General features: G+C 51.1%; 1 protein-coding gene and 2 pseudogenes across 6 annotated transcripts in view; 1 reads left to right on the top strand and 2 right to left on the bottom strand.

Moving 5' to 3' along the window:
- The window catches only part of SH2B3 (SH2B adaptor protein 3), a 46,990-nt gene extending 44,922 nt beyond the window's left edge, over nt 1–2,068 (bottom strand). For all 5 annotated transcript variants that reach the window (XM_035257654.3, XM_078337316.1, XM_078337315.1 and 2 more), the window contains exon 1: nt 1,700–2,068. The gene's annotated coding sequence lies outside the window, so the exon portion shown is untranslated. The remainder of the gene's footprint in view (nt 1–1,699) is intronic.
- Nucleotides 2,069–11,653: 9,585 nt separating this feature from the next.
- On the bottom strand, nt 11,654–13,188 carry LOC100409880 (heterogeneous nuclear ribonucleoprotein A/B pseudogene; annotated as a pseudogene). Its single transcript, XR_088930.5, has one exon. The product of XR_088930.5 is annotated as a heterogeneous nuclear ribonucleoprotein A/B pseudogene (transcript).
- Nucleotides 13,189–21,578: 8,390 nt separating this feature from the next.
- On the top strand, nt 21,579–21,696 carry LOC118144717 (5S ribosomal RNA; annotated as a pseudogene).
- The last annotated feature ends 4,424 nt before the right edge of the window (nt 21,697–26,120 follow it).

The raw sequence follows: 26,120 nt of genomic DNA, 5'->3' as shown, positions 1-26,120 counted from the left end.
CACCACCACCACCTGCAACTGAATCGCTTCTCTTTGCCAGGCAGCAGGTGCTCATTACACACTGGCTCATTAAATCTCCACTGCAAACCTGTTATTACCCTGTTTTATGCAGGGGGAAACTGAGGTTCACAAGTCACTTGCCCACGCCTTCAGCTGAATGGAGGCTGTGGGAGCAGCGAAGTGTAGTCTCCAGGACCCTCGTCACTATCCTACTCCGCTTCCTGCTGAGCCCCTGAAGGCCGAGCCCCCCAGCTGCTGATGCTTCGGGTCAGCCCCTTCCCAGCTGTCCGCTCTGTGGCCCATAGGGACTCGCGAAAGTTCTAAGAATGTTCACCCTTTGGCTCAGAAGGATTTTCCCTCCCAGAGTGGGGTTGTGGGAACAAGCTCAGGAAAAGTGCCCTAAAAACCCTTCCAACTTCCCTCAGTGGGCCCAGGCTCTCATCCCCCAAGCCCAGCCTGCCCAGGTGGCCTCTGTCAGCTTTCCCTCCACGAAGGCAGGTCCAGAGGAGCCTCCAGAGTGGCCAGGTCAGTGATGGGAAACCCAGACACAACGTGTGCCTGCATCCCTGGAGACCCACACGCCCACTGCCCTGGCAGGGGCCCTGATGCCTAGCTGCTGGCTGGCGTGAGGGAACTGTCATCTCCCCAGCGAGGGGCTGTGGGTCAGATCTCAGCCCTCCTGCCACGAAAGCTGGCCCTGCCCACACCGCTTTGCCCAGGACTCTGCTCCGAATACCCCACCGGATTTCATTTCCTCCCACTCAGCCCAGCCTGGCCGTACTCCTCCCTGGAGGCCCCCAGCTGCAGAGAGTGACCTCCTCACCTACAGCAATTGTGGTTGGGAATGGGGAAGAGAAACAGGAAAACGAGGAAACTAAAGAAAATAAAGCGGGACAAGCAGGCAGACCCCCCTCTCCGGTTCCTCAAATGCAGTCCCCTCCCTCAAAACAAAGCTTCCCTGGAGGGAGGGAAGGAGGCAGGGAGGGGAGAGGATTTCTGCACCAGGCATCAGAAGCCTCTGAAATACCCTTCCAATCGTCAGGATCTAGAAGACCAACACCCCCTTCTGACGTTTTTCGGTCGGGGTATTCCCAGGGAACCCCAGGTGGGACGTGTGAGAAGATCAGTCCCAGAGACCTGTCTCTGGGACCCCTAGCCCTGGTGAACCGCCCAATTCAGCAGCATACGGGGGCCTGGCCCGGCCCACCTCGGCAGTGCAGGGAGTGGGGAGAGGGGCTTCCTGAATCAGGGCGCTACCCTCTTAGCCACATGGCCCGGAATGGGGGTGGGGAGGGGCCGGCGCATCCTCTCCCGCTGCCTCCACACCCAAGGGCTCATCTGTGTTTATAGCCTCAGTTTGACTACTTTCACTTTCAAGGTAGCAATGACCGCTCCTCCCCAAGCACAAGTTGAGGGGCGTGGGCTGGGGGCGTCAGCGATACCCTCTCCCCGCTCCCACGGCCTCAGCTACCCCAACGCTCTCCCCAACACGTGTGTGCGTGGTGGTGGTGGTAGCTGGGGGGGGGTCGCAGGTGCTGGGAGCCGTCACCCCCGAACGCCTCCATCTGAGCCGCAGGGCAGTATTTTGGGCAGGGGGTGACGCGCAGAGTCCGGGCAGAACTGGACACGGGGCCTTCCCTTCCCCCACGAAAGCCCTGCCGGCCCTGGAGGAGGACAGCGCCGGCAAAGGCGGACTCACCTGAGAGACAGGGGCTCCGGGCCCGGCCGGCCCATGGCGTCGCGCGTCCCCGGGCCCCCGAAATCCCGAGGGGGCGGGTGGGCCCCCGCCCCCGGAGCGTCCTCTCCCGCGCGCCGGCTTCTCGCTCGCGGCTCGATGGAGCCGGGCTCAGGCAGGAAACCCGAGCTCGGAAAATGGCCAGCGCCTCATCATTTCCGCCGCCAGCGCTTGACAGTTGCGGGAGGATGCTCCCCCGGGCCGCCGCCGCCTGGGAAACTTTGCAGCCGCCGCCGTCGCCACCGCGGGCCGCGACAGTCCGGGCGGGCAGCCGGGCGGAGGCGGTGGCCCAGACCCATGCCGCCCTGCGCCGTTATGTAAAGAGGTATCGACAGTGCAAGCTGAGCCTGGCGGAGGAGGGCGGCAGCGACAGGGGCGGGGAAGGGGCAGGGCCACCAGAAGTCACGCCCCTGGCAGCCCAAGAGCCGGAGACTCAGCTGGTGGGGCGGGACATGAGGGCGGAGCCTGGGCTGGTCCCGCCAACCAATCCCGCTAGTCTGCTGAGGACCGGGTCTGAGGCCTCTGCCACCCGGGGCCAGGCAAGAGGCAGGGCCTTGCGAAGTCACGCCCACCACGTGCCCACTCGATTTTGTGTCTCACAGCCTAAAGAAGGGAGGATCGAAGGGGCGGGACGAATTTAGCCTCACCCACTCAAAGCCAGCCGGCCACCCGGTGCCTCGGCGCCTGGAGGCGGGGCCAGATGAAGAGGCGGGGCCTAGGGAGGGCAGGGTCGAGAGGTCTGGCCTCCAAGGGGCTCGTCTGACTCCCTCCTGCAGGGTCTTATCAGCGCCCGCAGGGCTGGGTAGTGCAATAGCGACCCAGGCTTTCATCATCGCCCGAGGGAGACAACCCAGCCCTGCCCCGCCCCGCCCTGACTATCTGCGATCGTGCTGAGCCGATCCGCCACGGCCCCAGGCCCCCAATTTGGGTTCTGCCCCCAACCCTCAGCTTTGCCTTTGCTACAGCCGGTGCTAGTATAAACCAGCCTCCCTCCGGCCACCCGTCCTGTCCCCCAACTCTAGGAGCGGTGCATCTTTCTCCAGGAAGCCCTGTCCGACCGCTGGCTCCCGTGGCCTCTGCGCCCACCCCCCTACCAGCCTCCAGGCTACTGATTTTCCCCACGGCCTCATGAGGAACAGAGACGGAGAGTGGGGTTCCCCCTAGTCCGGAGTGGGGCATGCTCTCAGTCAGCCTCTCCCCCAACATGTGGGAGGGCGGGAGGGAGGAATGTCTACCCTTCTCCCCCTCCCCCAACAGGAAACTAGTCGCCCACGCCCCCAGCTTGGAGGAGCCACCTCAAGCCTTCCCGGGCAGCAAGTGTCTCCATTCCACTGCCTCCCCCTCTTCCTACCCGGGCAAATGACTTGACTTCTCCGTACTTCCACTTCCTTGCCTATGAAATGGAAATAACGTGTACCCACTCTCCTGGCAGTGAGAATTAAGTGAGTTAATGCATTAAAGCAGTTAGCTCGAGACTTGGCTCCAGGAAGCACTCTGTTAAAGCCGGGAGTCCTGGCCTTCGAGCTACAGGAAGGGGTTCCCCAGAAGGTGGGGATTTCCAGGCTCCAAGTAGATGGGGGAAGGGAGCTGGCCTGCTGTAGGATTCCTGGTGTCCAATGATCTTGAAGACAAGGGCTACAAAAATCTGCTTTCCGCACACAGGTATGAAATAACTACTACGCACCAAGCACTGTTCTAGGTTCTGGGAACACAGCAGTGAACAACACAAATATCTCTGCTTGCGTGGAGCTGATATTCTGGTGAGGGGACGTAAGGCAGGAATAAGCAGTGGGATCACTTATGGAATGACAAACAGTTATGGGATGGAGATTGGGAAGGGGATAGCTTAGATCTGGGGCTCAGGAAGGACACCTCTGAGGAACTAATATGTGAGCTTAGAGCCCCCCATGACAAGAAGGATCCAGGCGCTGTAACATCTGAGGGAAGAGCATTCCAGGCCAAAGGAACAGCATGTGCAAAGGTGCTGAGGTGGGAATACATTTGGTGCATTAGAAGAAAGTCATAAAGGCAGTGGTGACACCTATACTGATAAGAGATGACGTTTCAAAGGTGGGCCCATCACATCGTGTTTTGAAGGTCCTGGTGGGGACTTTGGAAATATTTTGAGGGTAGCAGGGTGCCATGGAGGGTTGTGAGGAGAAGGACCTGTTGAGGGTGGGATTCAAGCTTCTGAGGATGTGGGAAGATGGGTGGGGTGGGGGAGTGTCAATGAAGTCTCAAGGAGGCTGGGTGTGGTGGCTCACACCTGTAATTCCAGCACTTTGGGAAGCTAAGGCTAGTGGATCACCTGAGGTCAGGAGTTTGAGACCAGCCTGGCCAACATGGTGAAAACCCATCTCTACTAAAAATACAAAAATTAGCTGGGTAAGGTGGCACGTGCCTGTAGTCCCAGCTATTGGGGAGGCTGAGGCAGAAGAATTGCTTGAACCCGGGAGGTGGAGGCTGCAGTGACCTGAGATCGCATCACTGCACTCACCCTGGGCGACAGAGCAAGACTCCATCTCAAAAAATAAAAAAATCTGAATGGATTACCCCATATAATTTGATCAATTTCTTATACTTGGGGACACTGAGGCCAAGAGAAATCAATTACTTGTCTGTGACCATGCAGCTGCCAGGCGGCACCCACATAGCAGCCCGGTACCCAGCCAATGCCAAATGGCTGCTGAAATCTGCCAGCCACAAGCACTTTCCCTCTCACTGCCCAGACAGCAGCACCGCTGACTTAAATTGGGACTTGCGGTTCTTCCTCTTTTTAATCACGGTTCAAGCCTTCTCGCCTGCCAGATTTCTCGGAGGCACAAACTGGTTTCCTTCCTTGCTTAGTTGCCTCTCGCCCGTGTCCCCACTGGAGTTTAGTTTCTTGGTTTGGTGCTCACTGAGACCCGAAGACTTCTTGCTTTTTGTGTTTGTGTTCCCTTGGAAAGGCAAAGGGATTCCAGCAAATGACCTTCCCATCACTGTGCCCTAGATTTGAGAGCGCCGCTGCCGCGAGCACAGCGAGGTCCTCATGGCCACTGCGAGGCCAGCCAGCCACGGCTCTTCCCACCCTGCAGGTCACTGGGGCCAAGGAGAGAAAGGGTTATTCGAATTCCCACGACTGATCAGTAGCTCCGGGACACAAGCCAGGCCCCCTTAGGAGAACAGGTCCAACCGCCCTTCCTCCCTGCTGTGAAAAACGCCAACACCTCCTGCTGGCCAAGTTCCAGAAAGCCGGAGACTCGCAGGATTAATAACAATTACAACACAAGAGTCAATAGCAGTAAATTAATAATGATCAATGCTATTAATAGGCATGTTAGCAATTAGTATTAATAATTTTAATAACAGAAGTTAACTAATACAAACACAAATACATGATATGTGCTTGAAGTGATGGATAGCTCATTTATTCTAATGTGATTCTTATTAACACATTGCATGACTGTATCAAAATAGCCCTATACCCCGTAAATGCACACACCTACTACTATGTACTCATAAAAATTCAAGGTCTGGCACGGTGGCTCATGCCTGTAATTCCAGCACTTTGGGAGGCTGAGGCAGGTGGATCACCTGAGGTTCAAGACAAGCCTGGTCAACATGGCAAAAACCTGTCTCTACTAAAAATATAAACATTAGCCAGGCATAGTGGTGGACACTTGTAATCCCAGCTACTCAGGAGGCGGAGGCAGGAGAATAGCTTGAACCAGGAGTTGGAGATTGTGGTGAGCCAAGATCATTCCATTGCACTCCAGCCTGGGGAACGAGAGTGAAACTCCATCTCAAAAAAAAAAAAAAAATTCAAAAAGTGTCAGGCCCGATGGCTCATGCCTGTAATCCCAGGAATTTGGAAGGCCAAGGTGGGTGGATCACCTGAGGTCAGGAGTTTGAGACCAGCCTGGCCAACATAGTGAAACCCCATCCCTATAAAAAACACAAAAAAATTAGCTGGGCGTGGTGGTGGGCGCCTGTAATGCCAGCTACTCTGGACGCTGAGGCAGGAAAATTGCTTGGACCCGGGAGGCGGAGGTTGCAATGAGCCAAGATCGCGCCACTGCACTCCAGCCTCAGCGACAGAGGGCAACTTCATCTCAAAAAAAGAAAAAAGTAAGCCAGGCATGGTGGCTCATGCCTGAATCCCAACACTTCGGTAGGCCAAGGCAGGAGGATCACTTGAACACAAGAGTTTGAGACCAGCCTGGGCAATAATATGAAACCCCCACCTCTATTTTAAAAAATGCAAAAATTAGCTGGGTATGATGGTGTATCTGTGTAGTTCCAGTTACTGGGGAGGCTGAGGCTTAAGGATTGCTGGAGTCTAGGAGGTCGAGGCTGCAGTAAGCTATGATGGTACTACATACTCCAGCCCAGACAACAAAGCAAGACCCAGTCTCTAAAACAAATAAATAAATAACAATAATAAAATAAAATAAATTTGCCAGGCACGGTGGCTCACACTTGTAATCCCAGCCCTTTGGGAGGCTGAGACGGGCGGATCATGAGGTCAGGAGTTTGAAACGAGGCTGGCCAATAGTGAAATCCCATCTCTACTAAAAATAGAAAAGAAATTAGCTGGGTGTGGTGGTGGGCACCCGTAATCAAAGCTACTTGGGAGGCTGAGGCAAGGATAAGCGCTTGAACCTGGGAGGTGGATGTTGCAGGGAGCTGAGATCGTGCCACCGCACTCCAGCCCAGCTGGGCGACAGTGCAAGATGCTGTCTCAAAAAAATAAAATAGGTAAAATTAGAAATTAAATAAAAAAATTTTTTGAGACAGAGTGTCACTCTGTCACCCAGGCTGGAGTGCAATGTTGGGATATCAGCTCACTGCAACCTCCCCGACCCAGGTTCAAGTGATTCGCCTCCCTCAGCCTCCTGAGTAGCTGGGATTACAGGCATCTGCCACCATGCCCAGCTAACTTTTAAATTTTTAGTAGAGACAGGGTTTCACCATGTTGGCCAGGGTGGTCTTGAACTTCAGACCTTGTGATCCACCCACCTCAGCCTCCCAAAGTGCTGGGATTACAGGCATGAGTCACCACGCTCAGCCAATAAAATAAATTTTAAAAATTCATAAATTTTAAGTTAGTACAGGATTAATAATAAATTAATTTATTATTTCATAATAAAAGGGCTAATAATCAATATAATAATATACCAAGAGTTAACTGATTTGATTAATTATACTTATTGTTAGCTGTTATAGGATTAATAGTGAGTGTGAATAACAATAGGATACTAACAGTAATAATAAATATAACAATAATAGTAACACATCTAGGATTATAAATATAAATATGCTACAAATATAACAAATCTATCAATATTTAATATACTTTTATATTAAAATAATGATAGTATAAAAGTAAATATGAAATAATAGGATATTCATGAGATGAATGATAATAAGGGTAATATGGCCAGACGCTGTGGCTCATGCATGTAATCTCAGCCTCCCAAGGTGAGCAGATCGCTAGAGCCCAGGGGTTCAATACCAGCCTGGGCAACATAGTGAGAGCCCATCTCTATTTTATTTATTTATTAATTTAGAAACAGAGTTTCACTCTTGTCACCCAGGCTGGAGTACAATGGTGCGATCTTGGCTCACTGCAACCTCCACCTCCTGGGTTCAAGAGATCCCTGCCTCAGCCTCCTGAGTAGGTGGAATTACAGGCGCCCAGCACCATGCAGGCTAATTTTTTATACTTTTAGGAGAGACGGGGTTTGACCATGTTGGGCAGGCTGGTCTTGAACTCCTGACCTCAGGTGATCTGCCCACCTTCACTTCCCAAAATGCTGGGATTACAGGTGTGAGTCAACAAGCCCGGCCTCTATTTTATTAAAAAAAAAAAATGATAACAATAAGGTTAATATAATTGAGTATTTGAAATGGGATTAGTGTTACTAAGGAACTGAATTTGGAACTTTATTTAATTTTGGTGGCAGGTGGGACGGAGTATAGCTCTGTTGCCCAGGCTGGAGTGCAGTGGCACAATCTTGGCTCACTGCAGCCTCCACCTCCTGGATTCAAGTGATTCTCCTGTCTCGGCCTCCTCACTAGCTAGAATTGTAGGCAAGCACCACCATGCCCAGCTCTAATATTTGTATTTTCAGTAGAAATGGGGTTTCACCATGTTTGGTCAGGCTGATCTCAAACTCCTAACCTCACGTGATCTGCTTTCCTCGGTCTCCCAAAGTGCTGGGATTACAGGCATGAACCACCCCTGGCCCAGCCACTTTATTTAATGTTAATTAATTAAAATGTAAGTAGCCACATGTGGCTAGTAGCTACTGTGCTGGACAGCAGGGCTTTGGACATTTTACATATGTTAACTCCTTTAATCTTTACAAGGCTGGGTGCAGTGGCTCGTGCCTATAATCCCAGCACTTTGGGAGGCTGAAGCAGGCGGGCCATCTGAGGTCAGGAGTTTGAGACCAGCCTGGCCAACATGGAGAAACCCAGTCTGTACTAAAAATACAAAAAAGAGGCTAGGCGCAGTGGCTCATGCCTGTAATCCAAGCACTTTGGAGGCCAAGGAGGGGCAGATCACCTGAGATCAGGAGTTCAAGACCAGCCTGAACAACATGGTGAAACCCCGTCTTAAAAAAAAAAAAAAAAAATACCCAGGGCCGGGCGTGGTGGCTCAAGCCTGTAATCCCAGCACTTTGGGAGGCCAAGGCAGATGGATCACGAGGTCAAGAGATCGAGACCATCCTGGTCAACATGGTGAAACCCCATCACTACTAAAATACAAAAAATTAGCTGGGCATGGTGGCGCGTGCCTGTAATCCCAGCTACTCAGGAGGCTGAGGCAGGAGAATTGCCTGAAACCAGGAGGTGGAGGTTGCGGTGAGCCGAGATCGTGCCATTGTACTCCAGCCTGGGTAACAAGAGCGAAACTCCGTCTCAAAAAAAAAAAAAAAAAAAAAAGAATGTGGAGGCTGGGCGCCGTGGCTCACACCTATAATCCCTGCACTTTGTTGGGAGGCCGAGGCAGGTGGATCACGAGGTCAAGAGATCGAGACCATCCTGGTCAACAAGATGAAACCCCTCTCTACTAAAAATACAAAAATTAGCTGGGCATGGTGGTGTGTGCTTGTAATCCCAGATACTTGGGAGGCTGAGGCAGGAGAATTGCTTGAACCCAGGAGGCGGAGATTGCGGTGAGCCGAGATTGTGCCATTGCACTCCAGTCTGGGTAACAACACTGAAACTCTGTCTCAAAAGAAAAAAAAGAATGTTGAATATAGGCCAGGCACAGTAGCTCATGCCTGTAATCCCAGCACTTTGGGAGGCAGAGGCGGGCAGATCACCTGAGGTCAGGAGTTTGAGACCAGCCTGGTCAACATGCTGAAACCCCGTCTCTATGAAAAATACAAAAATTAGCTGGGCATGGTGGCAGGCGCCTGTAATCCCAGCTACTTGGGAGGCTGAGGCAGGAAGAATTGCTTGAACCTGGGAGGCGGAGGTTATAATGAGCTCGCACCATTGTACTCCAACCTGGGTGACAGAGTGAGACTCTGTCTAAAAAAAAAATAGCCGGGCGTGGTGGTGGATGCCTATAATCCCATCTACTTGGCAGGCTGAGACAGGAGAATTGCTTGAACCTGGGAGGCAGAGGTTTCGGTGAGCCAAGATTGCACCATTGCACTCCAACTTGGGTGACAGAGACTCCATCTCAAAAAAAAAAAAAATGTTGGTTATAATCTATGATTGAGTGTGAGAGTCCCATGTCCCTTGAGCGTTGTGAAGAGGAGTTGCCATAGAGACTAGCCCTGTAGTCAACAGAACTTCACTCCCCTTTTACAGATGCAGACATTGAGGCTTGAGAGCAAAGATCTTGCCCAGGGTCACCAGCCAGAGTGGAGGCCTTGGTATCCGCATCTGTAAAATGTGCTTCTCCAGGCCTGGGTCACAGGCAAGGAAGGGGCCCGGGGACCTGATTTGGCCCCCAGCTGGGCACTGGCACTGGCTGTTGGCATTTCCCATGCCCAAGTTCCCATCGCGGCATTGCCTGTGACTTCCAAAGGTCTCCTCCTGCCTCCAGCTAGAGGCTCCCACTTTCTGAGCCTCAGTGTCTCTGGCTTGTCAAACAGTCCTGACAGTAGTTGGGTGAAGGGAGATGACATTGTGTAGGACATTGTCCCTAGTGGCTTTCAGTGAATTCGAAGGGCGCTGACCGATACCAAAGACACTTGCAGCACCCTGGGCTCCTCCCGGCTGTTCCTCAAACTCACCTTCATGCTCCACTCCAGGGTCTTAGCACTGGCTGTTCCCTATACCCGGAATGTCCTTCGACCAGGTGTTTCTTTTTTTCTTTTTCTTTTTCTTTTTCTTTTTTTTTTTTGAGACAAAATCGCACTCTGTTGCCCAGGCTGGAGTGCAGTGGCTCAATCTCGGCTCACTGCAGCCTCCACTGCCTCCTGGGTTCAAGTGATTCTTCTGCCTCAGCCTCCTGAGAAGCTGGAATTACAAGCGAAAGGCACCATGCCCAGGGTATGTTTGTATTTTCAGTAGAGACGGGGTTTCATCATGTTAGCCAGGCTGGCCTTGAACTCCTGATCTCAGGCAATCTGCCTGCCATGGCCTTCCAAAGTGCTGGGATTACAGGCGTGAGCCACCACGCCCCAGCTGTCTACTCTCACTTTCTTCACTCCCTGGAGGTGCCTGACGACCCACCAAATCTAAACCAGCCTTACCCCCATTGCTGACATGCTGGCACTCTCCATCTCTCTTCTGCCCCACCTTTTTTTTTGACATGGAGTCTTGCTTGTTGCCCAGGCTGGAGTACAGTGGAGCGATCTTGGCTCACTGCAACCTCCACCTCCCGGGTTCAAGCAATTCTCCTGCCTCGGCCTCGAGTAGCTGGGACAGGCGCACACCACCATGCCTGGCTAGTTTTTGTATTTTTAGTAGAGATGGGGTTTCACCATGTTGGCCAGGATGGTCTCAAACTCCTGACCTCAGGTGATCTGCCTACCCTGGCCTCCCAAAGTGTTGGGATTACAGGCATGAGCCACAGCTTCTGGCCTTCATGACTCATTTCTAACAAAGGGACTACAGTGAAGTGACGCTGTGTGACTTCTGAGTTATAAGAAGCATTTAGGCTTATCCTTGTACTCTCCCGAGATGTCTACTCGGGGAAAAGCCAGCCACCATGTCTTAAGGACACCCAAGCCGCTTGATGGAGGCTGATGTGAGGAGGAACTGAGGCTTGCTGCAAACAGCCAGGAGTGAAACCATCACTTCCAACCATCCTGGAAGTGAATCATCCAGCCCTGGTTGGGCCCCAGATGAGAACAGTCCTAGCCCACTTTTGTTTGTTTATTTATTTAAGAGACAGGGTCTTGTTACATTGCCCAGACTGGAGTGCAATGGCTAGTCACAGGCACAATCATCGTGCACTATAGCCTTGAACTTCTGGGCCTCAAACAATCCTCCTGTCTCAGCCTCTTTTTTTTTTTTTTTTTTTGGAGACGGAGTTTTGCTCTTGTTACCCAGGCTGGAGTGCAATGACATGATCTCGGCTCACCGCAACCTCCACCTCCTGGGTTCAAGCAATTCTCCTGCCTCAGCCTCCCGAGTAGCTGGGACTACAGGTGCACACCACCATGCCCAGCTAATTTTTGTATTTTTAGTAGAGACGGGGTTTCACCTTGTTGACCAGGATGGTCTCGATCTCTTGACCTCGTGATCCACCCGCCTCGGCCTCCCAAAGTGCTGGGATAATAGGCGTGAGCCACCGCGCCCGGCCTCTCAGCCTCTTGAGTAGCTGGGACTGCGGGTGCCTGCCGCCAGGCTATGTTTTGGACTATAATCTCATAAGTGAGAGACCCTGAACCACATGCTAAGTCAGACCGCGTGTCAGTTCCTAAAACTGTATGAGATAATAAAGGTTTTTTTTTTTGCGGGGGTGGGGGGAGGTTTAAATTTTTATTTCAAAAGCTTGGATAGCTTTAATATCCAGGTTGTGGCAAAATCAGGACACGTGTAAAATACCTTACAATACATTAGATTCCCAAAAGGTACCAAAAAGTACAGTAAAATTAACACTTCCATTACAGGAAATGTATGACACAAATAATATAAAATTAAAAGGTGAAAAAAAGGTGACACTGGTTTCCTAAGATACAATTTGCTCTTTACAACCAGGGTCCACAGGTCCAGGCTGCAGAGCAGCAGCAGGAAGCAGAGCCTCCCATCTGGTTCTGGGGGACCTGGTAATAGAAATCAGCCCATAATGCCACTGTGGCCTCTCAGACACCACACCCTGCCTAAACAGCTAGCGCTCTGGAAATAGTAAACAGGAGAGTGATTTCCCTGGGGGAAATTTTAAATAAGATGCACATGGGACAGGCCACAGAAAGTTTGTCAAGTTAAATTTGGTACATAATTGTGTTCACTCCATATTCAAACAAAGCATGTGTGCAGTCAGTTGGTCGCTCCTGCTGTCGCCTCAGTATGGCTTGTAGTTATTCTGATGGCCACCACGTCGCTGGCTCTTGCTGTAGTTTGTACTACCCTGACTGTAGCCGGGGCGTAGCCGTAATAGCCATAGGGCGAGTAGCCGCAGCCGCCATAGCCAGGCCCGTAGCCCTGCTGGTAGCCGCAGCCCAGATTCCAACTCTGACTCTGACCTCCATCTCCACCACCGCCTCCGCTGCCTCAGTTCCCTCGGTTGCGGTTTCCACGGCCCCTAGAGCCATACTGCTGCTGCTGATAAACTTCTTTAGGCTGGGTCACCTTGATCTCACACTTGCTTCCACTGATAGTATGAAACTTTTTCTCCAGAACCTTCTTTACAGGTTCTTCTTCTTTAAAGGTGATAAACACAAAACCTCGTCTTTTGTTCAACTTAGGATCCATTGGAAGTTCAATGGCCTCAATCTCCCCAAAATCGCCGAAGTACTCCCTGATCTTTTCCTCAGTGGCTTCAGGATTCAGACCCCTGACAAAGATTTTCTTCACCGGGTCCTTCTTCATAGCCATGGCCTTTTTAGGGTCAATGACATGGCCATCCAACCTGTGCTCCTTCTGGTCTAGAACCTTCTCCACACTGGCCGCATCTTTGAACAAGATAAACCCAAACCCTCTTGACCGTCCAGTGTTGGGATCCATTTTTATTGTACAGTCAACCACCTCTCCACATTTAGTAAAATAGTCTTTTAAATCTTTTTGCTGGTATCCCAGCTTAGGCCACCAACGAACATTTTTCCCGCATCTTCCTCGTTCTTGCTGGCGTTGATCTGGTCGCCCTCGGCACCGTTCTGATTCCCGCTCGGGGGCGCCACGGTCGCGCCTCCGGCCCATGCCGAGGCGCCCGCGCCAGCCCCGGCCGGCGACTCGCCTTCGGGGGCGGCCTCGTGTCCGTTCTCGGTGGCGCCCGTCGTCTCCATGGGCTGCTCCTCGCCCGCTTACGACATCCTAGGCTGAAGCGCGGCGGCGATGACGCCGCGGGGCCGGCTCGTCCCCACCCGCCGGGGAAGGCGCCGCGGGCTCGGCTGCACTGAAGCTCGCGCTGCTGAGGCCTCCCCTCCTTCACGCGACGGAGCTTTTCCAGCTGCGTCTCCTTCTCCCGAGCCGCGACCGCACAAGGACCCAACGGCCCACAACCCAGGTTTGTTGTTTTAAGCCAGTAAACATGGGAATAACTTGTTACCCAGCAAGCAGTAATTAACACAGAACTCCAGAAGCCTGGGCGCAGGGGTCCAACTAACTCTTTTCCCACCATTAGGGTCAAACGGAGACCAAGAGGGCTCAGGAAATGGTCCCCCTTGGTCAACGCACCTCTGCCCCAGGCCAGAAGAGAATTATGTTACCGAGTCCTTCCTTTTCTCGCCTGGGCGGGCCAAATTCCCACGGCAGATTCCTGGGCTCAGGGTCTGATCTGCGGAGCTCCGGTGCCTGATGCCATCTCTCCCTCCGCTTCCTTCCATTGGCTTCGGTTCCATTTTCTGTCCTCCCAGTGCCTTAGAAGCTAAAATTGCCGCAAGTCCTTGCCTAAGAAAAGCATGAACAGCATTTACAGTCTGGACTCCATTTATGGAAGCGAGAGCCATGCTGAGAACATCACAGGCCTTCTCTCTCTCATCCCAAATGAAGGGTTTGCTATTCATTTCCCATTTGTCAGATGAGGGAACTGAGGCACAGGGCAGTGAAGTGACATGTCCATGTCACACAGCTGGTGATGGAGAAGCTGGTGTGGACTAAAGACTGGTCTCACTGCAGAGTCCTACCTCTTAGCCACCTACTGAGCCCAAGTGATAATACAAAATGATGGTAATCATAGAATTAATGACACTGAATTAATGATTAATTAATGTTCTTGTCTTTCTTTCTTTTTTTTTTTTTGGAGACAGGTTGCTCTGTCACCCAGACTGCAGGGCAGTGGCTGGATCTTGGCTCACTGCAATCTCTGCCTCCTGGATTCAAGCAATTCGCGTGCCTCAGCCTCCCAAGTAGCTGGGATTACAGGCATGATTCACCACGCCTGGCCAATTTTTTGTTTGTTTGTTTTTTTGAGACGGAGTCTTGCTCTATTGCCCAGGCTGAAGTGCAGTGGCGCAATCTCAGCTCACCATGACCTCCACCTCCCAGATTCAAGCAATTCTCCTCCCTCAACCTACCAAGTAGCTGGAACTACAGGCGTGCGCCACCACTCCTGCTAATTTTTGTATTTTTAGTAGAGACAGGGTTTCACCATATTGGTCAGGCTGATCTTGAACTCCTGACCTCGTGCTCCACCCACCTTGGCCTCCCAAAGTGCTGGGATTACAGGTGTGAGCCACAGCACCTGTCCCTAATTTTTTTGTATTTTTAGTAAAGACAGGGTTTCCCCGTGTTGCCCAGGCTAGTCTCAAACTCCTGACCTCAAGTGATCATCTGCCTCGGCCTCCCAAAGTGCTGGGATTAAAAGCCACCTCGCCTGGCCTAATTAATAGTTCTGAGTGATCAATGAATTATTAGAGGATTACGTGCCAAGCACTGCTCTGAGGGCTTAGTTTAGGTGGATTATGACAATTGTAAGAAGAGAATGTTGTTTTCCTCCACTTGACAGAGAAGGAAACTGAGGCACAGAAAGGCGAAGTGACTTCCCCAAGTCACATGGCTGGTAAGTGGCCCAGCAGCAATTTACACCCAGGCTCCCCAGTTCTGATCTTAACCAAAAACAGCGGCCGCTGCGCCCCTCCTCAAGCGCCCCCCCCCCCGCCCCGCCTCCGGCCTCAGCCTGCGAGCCACCCCCTCTTCCGCCAGCCCTGGGAATCTGGTTTCTAGGGGAAGTGACTCAGTGGCCTGAGGCCCATGAGATAATTATTCACTTCCAATCCCGGTAATTGAGGCCCTAATAGCTCCGCAGAGGATGTACAACCCAGTTACCTCCGCCGTCCCCACCCCTGACCCGGGATCAACGTGGGGCACGCGAGCTCCCCAGGGCGGGGCTTGACCGCAGTCCCAGGCTGCGGGTTCTGCGGGTGCAGGCTGTGGCGGCTGCTTTGTGGCAGCCGCTTTGCGCGGGGCTCTGGCACCCCCTGGTGGCTGTGCAGGCATAGTGGCAGGTGCCTGGAGTCCTAGCTACCTGGGAGGCTGAGGCAGGAGAATCGTTTGAACCTGGGAGGCGGAGGTTGAAGTGAGCTGAGATTGCACCGTTGGACTCTGGCCTGGGCAACAAGAGGGAATCTCCATCTCAAAAAAAAAAAAAAAAAAAAAGGCCGGGCACGGTGGCTCATGCCTGTAATCCCAACACGTTGGGAGGCTGAGGTGGGTGGATCACCTGAGATCAGGAGTTCAAGACCAGCCTGGCCAACATGGCAAAACCCCATCTCTACTAAAAAAAAAAAAAAAAAAAAAAATACAACAATTAGCCGGGCATGGTGGTGTGTACCTATAATCCCAGCTACTCTGGAGGCTGAGGCAGGAGAATTGCTTGAACCTGGGAGGTAGAGGTTGCAGTGAGCCGAGATCTGCACTCCAGCTTGGGGGACAGAGTGAGACTCCATCTCAAAAAAAAAAAAAAAAAAAAAAAACCCGGCCTTGGCCAGTAGGCTGGCACCCGCTCTGCCTCTTCCTGTGAGAACATGGGTGCCTCCTCACCATCTCGGAGTTTAGGCTGAGGATTCACAGTGAGACACCATGTCAAACGGACACAGCCCTGCCCCAGACAATACCTCTTCGTTACTTTGAGCAGATGGAATTTAGAATTGAAATTGCCCGTTGTGAGAAAATGTCCACGAATTTAGGGGTCTGTGGCAGGGGTCTGAGACTGAGAGCTGGATGCCAAACAGCAGGGCCAGGGGACACTAGCTCAGCCACTGACTTATGTGCAGGTCACCAGGCACCTGCTCCGTCCTGGGCACTGCCAGGAGCTGAAAAATGAGAGGCCCCCTTAAAGGAGGGGTGAGAGGATGAAAGAGAAGTTGGTAATGCCAGCTTTTTTTTTCTTTTTTTGAGACAGTCTTGCTTTGTCACCCAGCCTGGAGTACAGTGGCATGATCATTCACTGCAGCCTCGACCTTCCACGCTCGAGTGATCCTCCTGCCTTAGCCCCCAAAGTAGCTGGGAGTACAGGTGAATGCCACCATGCCCAGCTAATTTTTAATTTTTTTTTTTTTTTTTGTAGAGAGGGAGTCTTGCTATATTGCCCAGGCTAGTCTTGAATTCCTAGCCTGAAGCAATCCTCCCTCCTCAGCCTCCCAAAGTGCTGGGATGACAGGTGTGAGCCACCATGTTCCATGTGCCAACTTTTAAAGCAGGATTCAGAAATCCTGCACTTGCCAGGCATGGTGGCTCACACCTGTCATCCTAGCACTTTGGGAGGCCAAGATGGACAGTTTGCCTGAGCTCAGGAGTTCAAGACCAGCCTGGGCAATATGGCGAAACTCCATCTCTACTAAAAATACAAAAAAATTAGCTGGGCAAGGTGGTGCCTGCCTGTAATCCCAGCTACGCTGGAGCCTGAAGCACGAGAATTGCTTGAACCTGGAAGGCAGAGGTTGCAGTGAGCCGAGATCAAACCAATGCACTCTAGCTTGGGTGACAGAGTGAGACTGTGTCTCAAACATAAATAAACAAACAAACAAACAAACAAATAAATAAATAAATACAGCCGGGCACGGTGGCTCACGCCTATAATCCCAGCACTTTGGGAGGCTGAGGCAGGTGGATCGTGAGGTCAAGAGATCGAGACCATCCTGGTCAACAAGGTGAAACCCCGTCTCTACTAAAAATACAAAAATTAGCTGGGCATGGTGGTGCGCACCTGTAGTCCCAGCTACTCGGGAGTCTGAGGCAGGAGAATTGCTTGAACCCAGAAGGCGGAGGTTGCGGTGAGCCGAGAATGTGCCATTGCACTCCAGTCTGGGTAACAAGAGCGAAACTCTGTCTCAAAAAAAAAAAAACAAAACATAAATACATAAATAAATCCTGCACTTGAGGCAGCGGATGAGCCGGCAAGACCCTCCAGGTCTTCGGGACTTCAGCAAATTCACTCCCACACAGCAACCCAGCCCTTGGCTGGTGCCTCCTTTCCCCCCATATATACCAGGGACCGTTGTGGTGGGGGGACTCTGGCCCTCCCTATGCTTCCCCTTCCTCTGTGTTCTTCCCAGCGTGGGGCTGGGCCAGTGTGTTTGTGGTGGAGGATAATTTCAGTTCCCTCTTGCGGGTGACTGGCTCAGCCCACTGCTTGGGTGGGGTGGCCAGGGTGGAAAGAAGCTCTGCCTCAGATCCCACCTGGAACACCATTGGCCCCTACTGGTGACTGGGTGAAGAGGGCATCACTGGAAAGGGTCAGAGGACTGAGAGCTGGATGCCAAACAGTGGGGCCAGGGGACACCAGCTCAGCCACTGACTACGTCACGGAGCACCTGCTATGTCCTGGGCACTGCCAGGTGCTGAGACACAACGTTGAACAGGGCAGACCAAGCTCCCTGCCCTCCTGGGCCTGTCTTCCAATGTGGGGAGACGTTCGCCAAGATTACGTCCGCCAAGGTTATGTCCACAGTTATCAAACCCAGATACGCGACCTGCAATTGGCTTCTCCTGGTTTTTCTCCTGTGTCACTGGCTGTGTCTTCTCATCTCCTTTGTGGGTTCTGCCTTATCTTCTCACAGGCCTCCCTGATGTCATCATGCCTCTCTCCTCCTCTCTCTGCTGCAGCCACATGGCCCCCTGGTTGTGTTTCCTGCCTGCGGCCCTTTGCACATGCTGTTCCTTCTGCCAACAATGCTGTTCCCTGGCCATGTGCATGGTTTGTGCCCTTGTTTCCTTCAGGTCTTTGCTCAAAGGGTACCTTCTCAATGAGGCCTTCCTTGGTCCCCTCCTAGTGAAATGGCACCTCCCACAACCCATCCTCATGGACTATTCCTGTCCTCTTGCCTTACTTTTTTCTCCTGGGCTCTTAACTTCAACTCACAGACTGTTTGAATGTTATTTCCTTATTTTTCCCTCTGGTCAGGGAGGGTAGAGGCACTTGTCTGTCTTAAAAAAATATGTTATTGACGTGAAGTTCCTATAACATAAAACTAATTTTTTTTTTGTTTTGAGACGAAGTCTAGCTGTGTTACCAGGCTGGAGTGCAGTGTGATCTCGCCTCACTGCAACCTCAGATTCCCTGGTTCAAGTGATGTCTCAGTCTCCTGAGTAGCTGGGACTACAGGCATTCACCACCACACCTGGCTAATTTTTGTATTTTTAGTAGAGATGGGGTTTCACCATGTTGGCCAGGATTGTCTCGATCTCCTGACCTCGTGATCTGCCTGCCTTGGCCTCCCAAAATGCTGGGATTACAGGCGTGAACCACTGTACCTGGCCATCTTTTTTTTTTTTTTTTTTTTTTAGAGAATAGAAATGGAATCTTGCTATGTTGCCCAGGATGGTCTTGAACACCTGGGCTCAAGTGATTCTTCTGCCTCAACCTCCCAAGAGTCTGGACCTGTAGGTGTGAGGCACTGCGTCCAGCAAAACTAACCATTTTATTTATTTATTTAGGGACAGAGTCTTGCTCTGTCACCTAGGCTGGAGTGTGGTGGTGGCAGGATCATGGCTCACTGCAGCCTCAACCTCCTGGGCTGAAGAGATCCTCCTGCCTCAGCCTCTGAATAGTGGGACTACAAAAAAAATTTAAAAAGTGCTGGGTTTACAGGCGTGAGCCACCATGTCCTGCAAAAGTAAGCATTTAATTAATTACTTTTTGATACAGAGTCTTGCTCTGTCATCCAGGCTGGTATGGAGTGTCATGGTCTCAGTTCACTGCAACCTCCGCCTCCTGTGTTCAAGCGATTCTCCCACCTCAGCCTCCTGAGAAGCTGGAATTACAGGCTAGCACCACCATGCCTGGCTACTTTTATATTTTTAGTAGAGACAGGGTTTCGCCATGTTGGCCAGGCTGGTCTCGAACTCCTGACTTCAAATGATCTGCCCGCCTTGGCCTCCAAAAGTGCTGGGATTACAGGCATGAGCCACTGTGTCTGGCCAATGCCTGTCTTTTTAACTTGTGCCTGGGACACAGCAGCACCCAATAAATACTGGTTGAGAGAATGCCTAATGGGAGGAAGCGAAGGCATCTGACTTATTGGGAGGAGAAGGGTTGGGATCACAGGCCTTCCTGGAAGAGGCAATGGCTGAGTGAAAGCTTAAAGGAGGAGAGGGGTGGCTGGGTGAAAGAGGAAGCCTTTGTGGAAGGGACCAGCACGTGCAAGAGCCTGGAGCTGGTGCACTCTGGGAAGAGAGGGAGGCCAGGCCGCTGCAGCGGAGCATGGAGAGAGTAAACCATGTTTGAAGAGGCTGGAGGGGTAGCCAGCAGCCAGGATAAGGGGGACCTTGTCACCCAAGGGGCAGAGTCTGGACCTGTTCCCAGGGCCATGGGAAACCATGGAAAGGCTTTGAGCAAGAGGGTTCCATGACTTGATTACATGTAAGTTCTTTTTTATTTTTTGAGACAGAGTCTTGCTCTGTCACCCAGGCTGGAGTGCAGTGGTGTGATTTCAGCTCACTGCAACCTCTGTCTCCTGGGTTCAAGCGATTCTCCTGCCTTAGCCTCCTGAGTAGCTGGAATTACAGGTGCCCACCACCGCACTGGCTAATTTTGTATTATTAGTAGAGATAGGGTTTCACCATGTTGGCCAGGCTGGTCTCGAACTCCTGACCTCATGATCCACCTGCGTCGGCCTCCCAAAGTGCTGGTATTACAGGCATGACCCACTGTGCCCGGCCCTCATGTAAGTTCTAAGAGGATCCCTCAGCTGCTTAGTGGAGAATGAGCCCAGGGGATGAGGGAGTTGGGAGTGGCAGAAGGGAGGTTGGAGGGGAGGCTGTCACAGCTGACCAGGGGAGAGAGAACAGTGGCCTGGGATGGGGAAGTGGAAGCAGAGATGGAGAAGTGATGGATTCAAGACATGGTTTGGAGGTAAAATCAGGACTTGATCTTGGTGGCCACAGCCCAGTTCTAGTTCCCAAATTCCCCTTTCCTGTCTTTCTGACTCACCGTCTGCTCTCCATGCCTCTCCAGTTCCCAGCCACAAAGATGCCTGGGTGTTCACAGTAGCCCAAATGTGGAGACACCCTACGGTCCTCAGTGGATGGATGGATAAGCAAAAGGTGCCATATCTGGCTGGGTGCAGTGGCTTACACCTGCAATTCCAGCACTTTGAGAGGCCAAGATGGGTGGATCACTTGAGGTCAGTAGTTCAAGACCAGCCTGGGCAACATAGTGAGACCCTGTCTCTACCAAAAAAAAAAAAAAATTGTCTGGAGTGGTGGCATGCACCTGTAGTCCCAGCTATTCAGGAAGTTGAGGTAGGGGATTGCTTGAGCTCAGGAGGCTGAGACTGCAGTGTGCCATGAGTGTGCCACTGCACTCCAACCTGGCAACAACAACAAAAAAAGTAGCATATCCATGCAAGGGAACATGATCCAACCAGAGAAAGAACGAAGCACTGACAAACTGGACAATGGGATGAGCCTCGAAAACATGCTGCCGGGTCACAAAGAAGCACATAGGGTTGACTCCATTCACATGAAATGTCTGGCCGGCTGTGGTGGCTCACACCTGAAATCCCAGCACTTTGGGAGGCTGAGGTGGGTGGATCATGAGGTCAAGAGTTCGAGACCAGCCTGGCCAACATGGTGAAACTCTGTCTCTACTAAAAATACAAAACAAATTAGCTGGGCATGGTAGTGCACTCCTGTAATCCCAGCTACTCGGGAGACTGAGGCAGGAGGATTGCTTGAACCCAGGCTGGAGTGCACCGGAGCTTGCTGCAGCCTCCACCTCCTGGGCTCAAGCAATCCTCCCGCCTCAGCCTCCCAAGTAGCTTGGAATACAGGTGCCCACCATCCACACCAGCTAATTTTTTTTGGGGGGTGTGCCAATCCTTTTTAAACAATTTTATTTAAAACACTGCATTTTCCACTTACAATACGGTTTTTTACAAACTATGATGTCACTTCCCCTGTGCACATGTTCCATGTAAGTATTGAGAATGCCCAGTAATTTACTCTAGGGGCTTGACTTTTTATTTTCATTTAGATATTTATTTTTTGAGATGGAATATCACTCTGTTGCCCAGGCTGGAGTGCAATGGCATGATCCCCGCTCACTGCAACCTCCACCTCCCAGCTTCAAGCGATTCTCCTGCCTCCGCCTCCCATGTAGGTGGGATCACAGATGTGCACCACCATGCCCAGCTAATTATGTAGAGACAGGGTTTCACCACGTTGGCCAGGCTGATCTCGAACTCCTGACTTCAACTGATTCTCCTGTCTCAGCCTCCCAAAGTGCTGGGATTACAGCTGTGAGCCACTACGCCCGGCCATAAGTGGCTCAGCATTAAAACTATAACATATCTATGGCCATACCATCCTGAACATGCCCAATCTCATCTGATCTTGGAAGCTAAGCAGGGTCAGCCTGGTTAGTACTTGGACGGGAGACCGCATGGGAATACCGGGTGCTGTAGGCTTTTTAAAAATAAAAAATAAATAAATGAATAAATAAAAACTGCAGCAGATTTTGTTACAAATTTGGGTTCTTCACTGTTTTAGCTATGTGGTATCATGCGATCTTTATATTGGGGTTGGCTTAATCAACCCTTAAATGGTTGTCCCGGAGAAAGTACCACTAGAGGCAGGAGCTCCATTAGCAGGGACTCCCCCCAGGCGAGCCTCCTGGCATCCTTCTGCACCTGGGTCCAGCTTGGTAACGATGGGGTTGCAGGCTTTCTCCAGCTCTTTCTGCTGATATTCAATTTCTTCCTTCTCTGCCATCTGATTTTTATGGAGCCAGTTGATGATTTCATTACACTTGTCAAGAATCTTCTGTTTGTCCTCACCGATAATCTCACCTTGAAGTTTCTCATCTTCAACAGTGGCTTTCCTGTTGAATGCATCGGATTGAAGTGAATTCTTGGGTGACACCTTGACCCTCTTCTTCTCATCTTCAGCTTTGTACTGCTCATCTTCTTGGACAATATGCTCAATGTCCTCCCTGCTCAAATGGCCCTTGTCCTGGGCATGGTGGCGCACCCCTGTAATTCCAACACTTTGGGGTGTCGAGGCTGGTGAATCATGAGGTCAGGAGATCGAGAGACCATCCTGGCTAACACGGCGAAACCCCGTCTCTGCTAAAAATACAAAAAATTGGCTGGGCATGGTGGCGTGTGCCTGTAGTCCCAGCTATGCGGTAGGCTGAAGCAGGAGAATCGCTTGAACTCAGGTGGTGGAGGTTGCAGTGAGTCAAGATCATGCCACTGCACTCTAGCATGGGCGACAGAGTGAGAATCCGTCTCAAAAAAAAAAAAAGGGCCTGTCATTCATTAGTGATAGTAATCTTGTTCTTTTTTCCTGTAGTATTTTTTATTTTTTTGAGACATTGCTTTGCTGCCCAGGCTACAGTACAGTGGCGCAAACTCAGCTCATTGCAGCCTCGACTTCCTGTGCTCAAGTGATCCTCCTGCTTCAGCCTCCCAAGTAGCTGACACTACAGGTACATCCTATCATGCCTGGCAAATTTTTTGTATTTTTTTTTTTTGAAGAGACGGAGTTTTACCATTGTTGCTTAGGCTGGCCTCAAACTCCTGGGCTCAAACAATCCACTTGCCTCGGCCTCCCAAGGTGCTAGGATTATAGGCGTGAGTCACCACACCCAGCTTCCTTTACTTTTGCCCACAGCAGAGACATTGAGGATGTCAGTAGCATCAGTGTCAAGTGGCTTCAGTGTGAGAAACACCATCGCAGGAGGTATGCCCGGGAGTCCAAACTTGCCAAGCAGGCTGTTATCCTTGCTCACAGCACGCTCGCCTTCATAAACCTGCATAGGCACAGCAGGCTGGTTGCCAGAGCAGGTAGTGAAGGTCTGCGTCTGCTTGGTAGGAATGGTAGTATTATGCCCAACAAGGACAGTCATGACTCCACCAGCAGTTTCAATGCCAAGGGAAAAAGGAGTAACATCCAGGAGCAACGAATCTTGAACATTTGCTCGTTTGTCTCCAGATCCGACAGCTGCCTGGGCATCTGGACCACAAGCAACAGCTTTATCAAGGTCAATGCTCCTATGCAGTTTTGTTTGTTTTTTAAGACGGGGGTGGGGGGGCGGGTCTCGTACTGTTGCCCACGCTGGAGTGCAGTGGCACAGTCACGGCCCACAGCAGGCTCAACCTCCCAGGCTCAAGCAATCCTCCTGCCTCAGCCTCCCAAACTGTTGGGATTACAAGCATAAGCTATCATGCCCAGCCTTCAGTTCTTTTCTATTGAAGAAGTTTGTGCAAACTCTGAATCTTGCAGATAGAAACCGAATGAGCAACTGAGGTGATGTCATGAATCTGTGACTTGTCTAGTTTGGCATCTTGAAGGGCTTCTATGGGTCCAGGATGCCATGGAACAGGTCAGCCCGATGCAATTTTTAAGTCGGGCATGGGTACTAGAAGTATAGATGTCGATTCCTGCCTAGAGAGAATCAATCTCTATACTGGCTGGGTGCTGGAAGAGAGAGTACGCTTTGCATGTTCACAAGCTGCATGAAGGCATGGGGCAGCTCGCCTGGTATTTTTCTTTGTTTGAGACCAAGTCTCCCTCTGTTGCGCAGGCTGGCTTGCAGTGGTGTGATTTCTGCTCACTGAAACCTCTGCCTCCTGGGTTCAAGTGATTCTCCTGCCTCAGCCTCCCAAATAGCTGGGATTGCAGGTGCCCACTGCCATGCCCGGCTAATTTTTGAATTTTTTTTTTCTTTTTGAGATGGAGTCTTGCTCCTGTTGCCCAGGCTGGAGTGCAATGGTGTGATCTTGGCTCACTGCAATGTCTGTCTCCTGGGTTCAAGTGATTCTCCTGCCTCAGCTTCCCAAGTAGCTGGGATTTCAGATGGCTGCTACCATACCCGGCTAATTTTTATATTTTTAGTAGAGATGGGGTTTCATCACGTTGGCCAGGCTGATCTCGAACTCCTGACCTCAAGTGATCCATCCACCTTGGCCTCCCAAAGTGCTGGGATCACAGGCATGAGCTACCGCACCTGGCCTGAAGCTTTTTGTTTCTCCCTTATTCTTTCCTTGGACCTTGGGCCTGCCAGCATCACTCACCACCATGAAGGGCCAATGCTGCATATCAGACCAGACAACAGCATCATCAAATCTGCATCCAATCAGATGACTGGATTCCTCCTATCCCTTCCCCTCCCACTTCTAACCTGTGATCATCTTGTACAGTTTTTCAAAGCTGTTCCCTTTCCCAGGCCACCATCATCTTTCACCTGGACCCAGCCAGCATCTTTTGCTCAGAATCTCAATGTTTGAGAGGGATCCAGGCTGTTGCATGTATTTCTTCTTCTTTCTTCTTTCTTTTTCCTCTTTCTTTCCTCCCCCTCCCCCTCCCCCTCCCCCCCCTCCTCCTTCTTCTTCTTCTACAGGGTCTCATTCTACCACCCAAACTGGAGTGCAGTGGTGCAATCATAGCCCACTAGAGCCTCCTGGGCTCAAGCGATCCTCCCACCTCAGCCCCTCAGCACCTAGAACCACAGGTATGTGGCATCAAGCCTGGCTAATAGTTTTATTATTTGTAGAGATGGGGATCTCCCTATGTTGCCCAGGCTGGTATTGAACTCCTGAGCTCACGCAATCCTCCTCCTGCCTTGGCCTCCCAAAGTGCTGGGATTACAGGTGTGAGCCACTGAGCCCAGTCTTTCTTTCTTTTAAGTGTGGAAAAGTACCCATAACATAAAACTTACTGTTTTATCCTGGATCTGGACACACACACGCACACATACATACTCACAACACAGCTCTGATTTGAACCATTCTAAACTGTACAATTCAATGGCACTAAGTACATGCACTTTGTTGGGCAACCATCATCCCTATCTAGTTCCAGAACTTTTCCATTCCCGCAAATGGAAACCCCGAGCTGGCTGGCAGTTATTTCCTACCTACCAACCCTGGACAACCATGAATATTTCTTGCTGTATGGATTTGTCTCTCTGGTTATTTGTTTTGTTTTGTTTTGAGACAGAGTCTGTCACTGTCACCCAGTCTGGAGTGCAGTGGCACGATCTTGCCTCACTGCAACCTTCGCCTCCTGGGTTCAAGCAGTTCTCCTGCCTCAGCCTCCCGAGTAGCTGAGACTACAGGTGTGCAGCACCATGCCCAGCTAATTTTTTTGTATTTTTAGTAGACACGGGGTTTCACCATGTTGGCCAGGCTGGTCTCAAACTCCTGACCTCAGGTGATCTGCCCACCTTGGCCTCCCAAAGTGCTGGAATTACAGGTGTGAGTTACCATGCCTGGCTCTCCTGGTTATTTAATGTAAATGGAAACTTCATTTCTTTTCATGGCTAAGCACTATTCCATTATATGGATGTACCACAATTTGTTTCTCCATGTATCTGTGGATGGACATTTGAGTTGCTACTAGTCTCTGATGTTTCTCAATAAAGGTGCTATGAATAGTCACATACAGGTCTTTGTGTGGTCATGTTTTGAGTGTTTCCATTTTTCTTTGGTAAATACTTAGGAGTGGGATTACTGGGTTGTACCTGATGAGTTACTGTTCTTTTTTTTTTTTACGGAGTGTCGCTCTGTCACCAAGGCTGGAGTGCAGTGGAGCAGTCTCAGCTCACTGCAACCTCTGCCTCCCAGGTTCAAGTGATTCTCTTGCCTCAGTCTCCTGAGTAGCTGAGACTACAAGCACCTGCCACCACACCTGGCTAATTTTTTTATTTTTAGTAGAGACAGGGTTTCACCACGTTAACCAGGCTGGTCTCGAGCTCCTGACCTCAGACGATCCATCCACCTTGGCCTCCCAAAGTGCTAGGATTACAGGTGTGAGCCACCTTACCTGGTTGAGTTTCTGTTCATTTTTACAAGAACTGCCAGTTTGTTTTCCAGAGTGGCTATACGAT

Source organism: Callithrix jacchus, chromosome 9 (assembly GCF_049354715.1).
Source record: "Callithrix jacchus isolate 240 chromosome 9, calJac240_pri, whole genome shotgun sequence".
In the NCBI taxonomy this organism is placed as follows: domain Eukaryota; kingdom Metazoa; phylum Chordata; class Mammalia; order Primates; family Cebidae; genus Callithrix; species Callithrix jacchus.
The sequence above is the reverse complement of the archived record's forward strand: the minus strand, read 5'-3'. Positions and strand labels throughout refer to the sequence as shown.